The sequence below is a fragment of the Halichoerus grypus genome, chromosome 8 (assembly GCF_964656455.1).
Source record: "Halichoerus grypus chromosome 8, mHalGry1.hap1.1, whole genome shotgun sequence".
NCBI classification, from domain to species: Eukaryota; Metazoa; Chordata; class Mammalia; order Carnivora; family Phocidae; genus Halichoerus; species Halichoerus grypus.
The window spans coordinates 111,163,365-111,174,463 of record NC_135719.1 but is presented as its reverse complement, the minus strand read 5'-3'; the positions used below and the strand labels follow the sequence as shown (position 1 = coordinate 111,174,463).

At 43.0% G+C, this 11,099-nt stretch overlaps 1 protein-coding gene across 2 annotated transcripts in view; it reads left to right on the top strand.

Annotated features, from left to right (window-relative positions):
- The window catches only part of ARMH4 (armadillo like helical domain containing 4), a 125,607-nt gene that overhangs the window by 78,243 nt on the left and 36,265 nt on the right, over nt 1-11,099 (top strand). The window lies entirely within an intron of this gene.

The following is an 11,099-nucleotide window of genomic DNA, read 5'->3' as shown; positions in this document are numbered from 1 at the left end:
GTTGTCCAGTTATTCCTTGCTAGCAATATCTGGATCTAAGACTCACACACGCTGCAGCACCCAGTGATCAAACCACATTTTTGGAGGAACATCAGCTATGAAGGGGTAAAGATAGTTTCAAAATCTTTATATCCCTACCAGGCCTTCACTGGTGTTTGCTGATGGTGGTTGATTTATCTGTTTGAATTAGGACCAAATTGCCTTCCACAAGCTCTATGGAGTTAGAATAAAGAGGCAGATTGGTGTAGTGAGAGTACAAAGCCAAGAACAAGCTATTCCCTGTTAGTGACAGTTATGAGGAGACAACAGCAAAGCTGACTCATTAATGCTGCTTTTACTACCCTGTTTAGGAGACTCTAGAGATGAATTACTCAGTCTTTTCAGTGTAGGCACACAAAGTGAAAGAGTGAACAAACTATAGCTCAGGAAAAGTCCACGTAAAGTTGAAATTGTGATCATATTAAATAAGATTCAAAAACTAATCCAATATTGATTAAGATGGACAATAGTCCAATGGACTTAATATAAAGACATTGAAAGCATTTTTCCTTTTTGCAGATTCTAGGACAGTTTTATGTTTTAGTTTGTCTGAATCTCACTTTGTTTTCTGTGTATTGACGACATGGCTTAAAACCATAAACAGCCTCTTGACAGGTCCTATTACTTACCTTTTCAATTGCTTGAAATCTGTAGCCGTGGTCACAAGGGAGTCAACCGGGCTCTTCAGATATACCAGGGAACTCACACATAATGCAGCATCCAGGGTTTTATATTCTGCGCACATGGAAGGATGCTGCCTTTGGAAAAACGAACCGGAGTATAAAATTTTTCCTATGCATTAATAACTGCGGGCTCTGGTCAAAGCCCATAGACTGTAGCTGGTCATCATTTCCCCATAAACGCCACAGGCAGGGGGAGTTATTGCTTCAGAGGGTTTTTGTGGCATATTTTTGGTGAGTGATGTGGTGTGAATTGGTATTTACAGGGTACTTTTGAGATGATTAGTGTCCAAAACATTAGTTGAGTCATTTCCAGTAGTCCATTTGGAACCTTCTCTGTAGGTGGCAGCCGAAGAGACATGTTGAATTGACATTCCCTAGACCTGGGCAATGCATACTTAATGGAAGAGGCTGGCCATAAATATTGCCTTTAAAATTAGAGCCCACTCTGTGATGAGATTTAGCATCCTTGCCAGGGCTCTTCTGAAACCTTGCCCCGCTGTGTAGGGTCTGGCAAAGGGTTTGGCAGAGTGGCCTGGCATCTGGCATTCGGGGGGGCACCTCCAGCATGACCTCCCAGATGGATATGTACCCTGAGAGACATAAAACACCAGAAAGGCCGTTAAGGTATTTTATGCAGCTTTCTCCTGTTCCTGAAGACTCTCAGCCTTAAACTGTGCTCATGCAGCTCTCTTCTGATAATCATTGGTATCCTGCAGACCCTTCTCTTTGTGTCTCTAGGATGGGTTACATGCCCATTTCAAACTGTGTGCTCTTTCTGCCCCTCTCCCCGACATTACTCAGCATTTAAAGACTTCTGCTATAGGAATCGGTCCCCTCCTTCATGTGTCCTTAGGGCTTGTCCCAAAGACTCTCCCCAGGTCTCTTTCCATATGGCCAAGGATATAGTATTCCGGTGCTTGCTTCTTTGATTTACTCTAATTTAATTTGTGAGCACGGCTGCAATGAAAAACAATGGTGGAAAAGAACTGACTTTCCTATCTTTCCCTTCTGGGTCCATTATTAGTACTGTCTCGCTTTGCTGAAGAAGAATGAAGAAGCAGATTTGAACAGGAGAAAGGATGATGACCTTTGGCACTCTAAAGCTCCGCGTGTTTGAGTTTGTGGGTGTACTGTGGCCATTGTATGTTGCTTGTTTAAACTTGCACATGATGCTGTTCCTTCAGAGCAATACAACCTGGATTTCTCCAGCAAACTCTTCTGTTGAGGTCACATAGGTGGCAACTGGGTTTTTGTGCATTTGCTGCAGATTGTTAGAGCCGCTTCTTTAAAGATCATCTAGTTCAGGTAACATATTTTACCCCAGAGGATACTTAGGCCCTGAGAAGCTAAATAGCTTGGCCAGAGTTATAACCTGTGAAAATCCCAGATCTCTTGTCACTCAGTCCCGTGTTTCCGGTCATCACATCTAACTGCCGTGCTTATTTCATTCCCTTGATCCCTGTCCATCAACACACACACTCATGTGCACACACACACGCACACACAGGATATGGCATTAAAAAAAATAAAAAAGATTTATTCATTTATTTTAGAAAGAGAGAGTGTGGGGGGAGGGGTAAAGGGAGAGGGAGAGAGAATCCTCAAGCAGATTCTCCACTGAATATGGAGCCTGATACGGGGCTTGATCCCGCTGCCCTGAGACCATGACCCGAGCCAAAATCAAGAGTCCAGTGCTTAACCAACTAAGCCACCCAGGTGCCCTGCATATAGCATTTTAGAAAATACCACTGGCTTTAGAATCACTCATACTTAGGTTTGCATTCTACTCAACAATAACTACTTATAGACTTGGTTAATTTGTTCTTCTAAGCGTCATTTTTTTCTCATGTGTAAATCAAGGATAATAAGATTTCCAAGCTCCTAGGGTTCTTGTGAGGATTAATTAATTTAATGTGTATGTAAGTTGTTTAACAAATTGGCACCTGATAAGTGCCCAATAACATGTCTGTCTGTCTGCTCAATAAAATCTTTAGCTATAGTTCCATCCATGTATACCAGGAACTGAGCTGAGTCAAGGAATTAATGCAAAATGATACTTATTAAAGTAGGAAAGCATCAGACTTCTTATTATAGCTCTTTTATAATTTCATTTAACCTCATTTTGGTTACATTTTATTGGTTATATACTAAGATTGGCTAGGGTGAGCTGGGTTATGATAACAAAGAGACCCAAAAATAATTCAGTGGTTTAACAAAGAGAGAAGTTTTTTTTTTTTTTCTTTCTCTCACATAAAAATCCAAGGGAAGCGTTCCAGGTTGGAGGGTGGCTCTGCTGCATGGGTGATTCAGGGATGCCGGTTATTTCTTAAGTTGGGGCTCTGCATCCACCAGGGTGTGGTTCATGTTGGGGTTGCATTTGTGGGGGATGGGGAAGGGGAGTGTGAAGGAGGCTTGTCTGGACCCCAAAGTCACATGTCACTTCCACTGACATTTCATTGGCAACAACATAGTCCCGAGGCCACCCATAACAGCAAAAAGATAGAAAACTAGGGCAGTGGGGCAGGGTATACCCAGCTATGGTTCTGTTGCTATAGAAGGAGGGGAGAATGGACTTTGGTGGGCAATTAGCAGACTTTGCCTTAGAGCCCAATTCCAGAAAGCCAGTACTGGTGAGGGGGATGTGGCATGGTAGAAGGAGTTAGCAGGTTTCTCTAGTTCTTCCAGGGACTTGCATTGTGACCTTGGCCAAGGGACCTATATCCTTGCACATCCGTTTCCTGGGACCAATGAGCTCCAAGATTCCCTCTAGCCATGTGACACCCTCTCTGACCACCTGCCTCAAGGGTTCTCTTTCTCTTCCTAAGACTTCTCTCTTCATTGTGTATCTCATGGCCCACAACTCATACAACTTTATTTGTTATAATAAAGCCCTTCACAGGGGCACCTGGGTGGGTGGTACAGTCGGATAAGCATCCAACTCTTGATTTTGGCTCAGGTCATGATCTCAGGATGGTGAGATTGAGCTCTGTGTCAGGCTCCACGCTCAGCGCAGAGTCTGCTTGAGACCCTCTCTCCCTCTCTGCCCCCTCTCCTTGCGTGCTCTCTCTCTCTCTCTCTCAAATAAATAAACAAGGGTGCCTGAGTGGCTCAGTCGTTAAGCGTCTGCCTTCGGCTCAGGTCATGATCCCAGGGTCCTGGGATCGAGCCCCGCAACAGGCTCTCTGCTCAGCGGGGAGCCTGCTTCTCCCTCTCCCACTCCCCCTGCTTGTGTTCCCTCTCTCGCTGTATCTCTCTCTGTCAAATAAATAAATAAAAAATCTTTAGAAAAAAATTTAAAAAAATAAAAAAATAAACAAATCTTAAAAAAAAAAAAAGCCCTCACAGCACTTTGCAGGTATCAGAAGATCAAAAAAATCTATGGGTTGGTTGATTGGTTGGTTGATAAATATGAATCATTTGGAGCTCATTGGAAAAAGAAACTATGGATATGAAGGTACTGCAGAATGATTTTCTTTGGGAATGAAGCAGAGCTGAGAGAATAACCTCTAAGGTCTTTTCTGGGCTCACATTTTGTGATTCTGTGACTCAGCAGCTCTTAAGTTGGGAGGAATCCCATCTTAGTTCCCTCTAGTGACATTCCCTCTAAAAGATTTTTATCATCAAGTTGAACTTGATGAGAGTTTCAATCTCCTCCAGTGGCTCCTGCAAGGTCAATTTAATACATATTAAGTGTTAGAAGAAAATACTCTTACCTGTATGAATAGAGCTATATTTTAAAATCCTTTAGCAGTCTAGGTAAGGGTCTGAGTACTCACAAGATGCATGGATGTAGAATTTGCTGAGGTTTTGAATCACATTTTGTACATTTAAATCCTAAAACAAATCCCTCAGAGGTTCACTTTAAAAACAATGTATTAAGCATTTATTCTATAAAAATCTGAGTCTCTGCTATGAGGACATCTTCCATCAAGTTTGTTACTGGTGGGCAGTGACTGAGTGCCAAATAATGTAAAGCAGTACTTCTCTAAAGTTCATCGATTATTTGAGTCATCCGGGGATCTGATCAAAATGCAGATTCTGAGTCAGTAGTTGTGTGATTGCACCTGAGATTGTACATTTCTAACAAGCTCCCAGGTGATGCCCTGATGCTGCTGGTCCTTGGGCCAAGCTTTGAGCAAGGAAGTAAGGAATATTACCTATTAACATGGCACTTTGAAGATGCTCTGGTACTGGTTAAGTATGAGGTAATTATGTTGCCCTACATTAAAGTTATTTGCATATATGGTCCCTTTAAGACTATAAGATTCTGGGGGCACCTGGGTGGCTTAGGCATCAAACTCTTGATTTTGGCTCAGGTCATGGTCTCAGGTCCGTGGTCTCATGGTCTCATGGTCTCTGTGCTCAGCATGGAGTCTGCTTGTCCTTCTCCCTCTGCTCCTCCCCCACTTAGTTGCTCTCTCTCTCTTTCTCAAATAAATAAATAAATAAAATTGTTTAAAAAAAAAGACTATAAGATTTTGAAACCCAGAAAAGAGCCCTGTTTATTTCACCTCACTTTCTCCTATGAATTTAGCACACTTTCATGTACTTCATAAGCCTTTACAACTACTTGGGTTTTTTGTTTGTTTGTTTTTTAAAGATTTTATTCATTTATTTGAGAGAGAGAGTGAGCATGAACAGGGAGGGGAGAGGCAGAGGGAGAAGCAGACTCCCTGCTGAGCAGGGAGCCTGACATGGGACTCAATCCCAGGACCCATGAGATCATGACCTGAGCCGAAGGCAGACGCTTAAGTGACTGAGCCACCCAGGTGCCTCTACAACTATTTGTTTAATGAATGATTGAAAAATTTAACTGAATGCTTATTTTGTTCCAAGTAGCGAGTAAAGGATACATATACCTCCTTGACCTGGGACATATTTTGTTGCCTTATCTATTAGAATTAATAAATGAGAGGAAGCGTGGCCCCATGGAGGGTCAAACTGGAAATATTTTTTCTTATGCTTTATTTCCTCTCTGCAGTGCAGACCGCTGATACATGCATTAGCCCGTGGCTTGGGCGGTCCTCAGGACTCCCGGAAGCCACAGCAGCCATTCAGGTAGAAGACACGCAGCCTTCCATTGCTTTTTCCATTTTGCCATGGCAGCTCCATCAGTGCCTTTCTTGAAATCCAGGTCCAAGGGAAAGGGGCCTCCATGGTGTGACCCAGGATGGGTGGGAAATAATGAGTGTTTTTGGTTGTCCCAGACCAAACCAGATGAAATGAAAGGACTTAAATGGTGAGGCATGAAAATTATATTTTAATCTAAATTTTCAATGTGGTATTTTTGTGCTCAAACCATCACAAAAATTTCTATGTAACACTACAGGCCGCTATAGTCTTACTGGCCAATGAAGTTCCCACAGAATTGCTTTACAAAAAAAACAAAAAAAGAATGTCTTTGCATTTTATGTAGGCAGGAAGCCATATAAGTATAACCTTGTAGGTAGCTGACTCTTCATTGCACATTTCAAGATGGTTTCAAAGCTTTTCATATCACTCAGTTGGTCAACACAGAAATGGAGAGGAGTGGAAAGTGACCTTGATAATGGCACAGTATCTGTGTGTCACTCACCTCCCTATGAGAAGTGAAATGGCTTGTGTGACCGTGACCATGCCAAACTTACTTAGCTCCGCCCTCCACCTCACAGGTAGAGTCACAGCTTGGAGTCATCATCACTCACATGCTCTCCCAGACCACGAGCCCTGGGCCAACAGATTCTGTGTCTCGCTTTTCTTACCTGTAAAATGAGGATAGTAGAATAAACACTCCTCGAGAGGCACTAAGTCGCAGTCTTAATTTCTTAGCATCCCAACTCTAAGGAGCCAAATCTTTGTGGCTCTTTAGAGCTTACAGTCTACCATATGATAACATAGCCTCGATTGATAAATCCTGAATGGTATAGGAAGGTGAAAGACATGACATAAAGACACATGCATGATTGTCACAAGAGGATGATGATGTGACTGATGTGACTTGCGGCACTTGTAGACAGTCTTTCCCAGCCAAAGTAATAGAAACTTAGGTGAGAATCCCGCAGTGCTAGAGACCACCCAGCATGCTCCCAGACACTGTGACTGTCCTCATGACACCTACATTTTAGTAGGGGGAAGGAGACAGACTTTAATCAAGCAATCACCAGCCTTTAAATTACAATTATGATAAGTACCATGAAGGAGAAGAGTAGGTGGCCAGAGATCTTACAGTAGGGGCAATGACCTGAGGGGGTCAGAGAAGGCTTTCCCAGGCAATGTGTTTGTGAACCTAGAATGTAGGCAAAGATGGAATACTACTCAGCCATCAAAAACCCCAAAATCTTGCCATTTGCAATGACGTGGATGGAACTGGAGGGTATTATGCTAAGCAAAATAAGTCAATCAGAGAAAGACAATTATCATATGATCTCACTGATATGTGGAATTTAAGGAACAAAACAGAGGATCATAGGGGAAGAGAGGAAAAAATAAAACAAGATGAAACCAGAGAGGGAGACAAACCATAAGAGACCCTTAATCATAGGAAACAAACTGAGGGTTGCTGGAGGGGAGGGGAGTAGGGGGATGGGGTAACTGGGTAATGGACATTAAGGAGGGCCCACGATGTAATGAGCACTGGGTGTTATATAAGACTGATGAATCACTAACCTCTACCTCTGAAACCAATAATACATTAAATGTTAATTAATTGAATTTAAATAAAAAATGAAAAAAAAAGAATGTAGGCAAAGAGGAGTAGAAGCTGAGACAGAAGGATTTCAGGCAAAGGAAATGGGTTCGTGAAGGCTGGAGGCAAGAAGTATTTGAGGACTAGAATGAAGGCCAGTGTGCCTGGGGTTAAGAGGAATCATGTGGTGGCTGGTGAATCAAACAGGGACCAAGTCCTGCCAAGACCTTGCTGCCAGGACAAGGATTCAGGATTTCATGACATGGGTCCTAGGAAGCCATAGAAGGGTTTGAATGTGCTATCTGAATTTTAAAGGCATCACTCTGGCTATAAGATGTCTTGTAAGGAAAGCTACACAAGGAGTGGAAATGGAGTAGAGGAGAAGCAAGAACAGATGCAAGGACGCCAGGGAGGAGCTTGTCACCATAGATTGGGTGGGAGGAACAGTGGCTCTTATTGGAACAGGGAGGAAGTGGATGGACTCAAGATTAACTGAAGAGGTAGAGTCAAAAGGTCTTGGTGATTGGATCTTGGGATGGAGGCAGGGGAAGTGTTAGAGGGGACTCATTAGTTTTTGGCTGATGCAGTTGGGTGGGTAGTGGTGTCATTACCGAGACAGGAAGACCAGGGGAGGACTTAAGTTAGGGGTACAGTAGGGGTGAGAAGGGGAAGAGATCATGAGTTAAATTTTGGGTGCATGAGAGACACTAGAAGGAGAGATAATGTTTGGAGCTTAGAGGAGAGGCTGAATTTGAGCTACATATTTTATAGTCTTCCACATTGGATGGCAACTGATGCCATACGAGTAGATGATAATGCCTAGGGAGCAAGTTTAGAGGGAGAAGGGTAATGGCCTGGAACAGAGAAACTTTAATAATTCAAAGGTGAGGTAGAGTAGGTCAAACCCCCAAAGGAGGCTGAGGAGGAGTAAAGAGATAGGTGAGAAGCGTGGTGTCACAGAAGGTAAGGAAAGGACTGTTTCAAGATGGAGGGAGTGGCCGACTGAGGGAATATGGCAGTGTAGTAGACAAACAAGCCCACAAACAACAACCTGAAAACATTTTGCTAAAAAGCCCTGAAGTCAAGAGGCAGTTCAAATCAAGAACTTGTAGAGTACCCCCACGAACCTGGCTTTTTTCCGTCTTCCTCCTTTATAAAATGGGAATGGCACTGGAGTTGTTCTGAAAACTGCACGAGATGTTTGCAAAATATTTAACACAGACCTGGCGCCCCGTCGGTGTACAGTAGACATTAGCCGAAGTGATAATGAGCAAAGGAATATGGTCTTCCTTGGATTGAACCCAATTTGAGTAAAGCAGCCAAGAGCTCTACACCAGTCTCTGCAGACCTTGGAGAAGGGTCTGTTTGCTCCTTCCCCTTTCCACATGGCTGCATCTGCAGGGTTAGATAGTGTCGTACTAACAGCATTTGCCTTGCCAGTTGGAAAATCGAAGCACGGAGGTTAAGGCCATCTGGAAAGTGCTCCACTTGAAGCCAACGAGTTAGTAGGTGAATGCCATGCTGTGGGACCTGGGATGTGCACTGTAGACAAATTCCTGAGAAATCCGGGTTTGAGTCTGTTGTTTTTGTTTGTCTATATGAGAATAGAGATGGATACAAAAGCTTTTATCAAAAATACTTCTGGGTAGAATCATTCACCCCCTGAACCAGAGGGGAACATCTGCATCATAAGGGGAACATTAACTCAGATTCAGGGTCAGGATTCAATAGCTGAGACTTAAAAAAGCAAATGTTGCTTCTATTCTGAGCTTGAGTGGAGGTGCCTGAGCTATTAGAAGGGTGAGCTTGCTATGTGGCACCTCAGGTCTCTGAGCCATTCACTTCGACAATCCTCAGAGGGAAGGGAGACCCCCCCTCCCGCCGACCCCGAGTTTCTGTAGTAGTAAAAATACTCCTTAAGGGATGCCTTCATTCAGTATTTGTGACTGTCTTTGCCACCATGGGGACTTCACCGCTTGTCATATTAATTCTCACTAAGAATTAAGTCTTCCCTGTGAGATTGTACGCCCCTTGAAGGCAGGAACTGGGTCCTGATCATCTCTGTACCTGCCGTCCAGCAAGCATCTGGTCACAGAAGAAGCCCAATAAATTGTTGAAATGAATCAACACAGAGACTTTGTGTAGGTTTATCAGGTTCAAAACATTTGGTTCTTCTGGGCCTACATCTTTCCTTCTACTTGTAAAATAGATGCTTTTGGTGCAGAAACCATCAAATATAAAACTCAGTGCTGACACAGATGGAGAGAGAAGCTCTTTGGAAAAAAATGTGAAATGTGAGTGTCTATGATTATGACATTTTTTTATAGCTCAGAAACAAGTATATCTTGCAGCCAGGAAACATCATCTATTCTCTACGGCATGGTCTTTGATTTTGCGTAAGTTTCTTTCTCTCTCATCAGCGAAGCTTAATGCTATTTTGATCCTAAGTCCAGTAGGTTGGTTTTCTTATTTATGAAGTAAAAGTTTTAATTATGGGCACAAAGCATTTCCAAGTTGCATTTGAATGGCTTTCTCTCTTCTTACTCCATGTCAGTCACTTAAAAAGATTATTTTCCTCTGCACTCCCTTCTCAAGCTTCCGAACGTCATAGGTCTCCTGCATCTTTCTCCTCTTGCTTATGTGCTTATGTTCTTTTAATTTGCCTTTAGTTCTTCTCATTCCCAACATTTTCTTTCTGATTTGTTCTTGTTCCCTTCAAAAAAAAATTGCCCCTCACATTAGAAAAAGTGCCAAGATCTCTCCAGAAGCTGACAGGCATAAAGTGCTGACCGCCTCGGTGAACGGATATTCAGATACTTTGAAGGGCAGAAGAAGACCATATTGGTCAGTATAGAGGGATATCGTTTATCATTATGACACAAACCCAGTTTTAGACAGCCTCCTATTCTTTATGTCCAAATAAGGTTTTTGAAAAGCAGACCATTCACCGGAGTAGGGCAATCCTTTAATCTTCGTGCTTCACCTCTGATGGAGTCTATGGCAACTTGATGTAGCTTGATGTCTTTGTATTTTTAGAATGAGAAAAGTATCTATTAGTTAGCAAAATTCATTTAAATACCTGGCAGATGACAAGATAAACATGCAAGTGTGTTTGAGGACGAAGCCTTGGGTTTTCCCTGTTGTGAGCTTTTGTGACTTTAACTTTCCAGAGAGTGTCACTTTGACCTCTCTTGTGAGGAGACCTCTTGGGCAACGTGGATAAGTTTGTACTCAGCTGACTGGCGCTCCTTTTTACAGGATTCTACTGGAGCTAAAAAGGTGACTGTTACAGCTTCCTCCCGATCACACCCAAGGCTGCAGACGTTTTCCTTTTCGGCTTAGAGAATATGTCTAAGTTCCGCCTGCCTCTGCTTCAGACCTGCTCACTCATCCGGGTTCCTTGGTTTCTGTTCTCTTGGTAGCCACCCAGATTTTTCTACTTTACCTCGTTTTTCTGGATGGATGCCTATTCAGGTGGTTTGCCTGGCTTTTTGACTTGGTGAGTCCCTAAGGCCCCTTTTCCCTGTGCAGCTTCCCACCCCTCAGTCAAGCTCCTAATGACTGCAACTCTTGCCAGCCTGGATCCATTGACTCGGATTCCTACTTACTCGTTGGGAATAGAGAGAAATCTTGGAGTGCAGATACCTCCCTTGAAAAGTATATATAGTTAGTGGTGAAGAACATAGGCTCTGGATCCAGACTTTCTGGGTTCA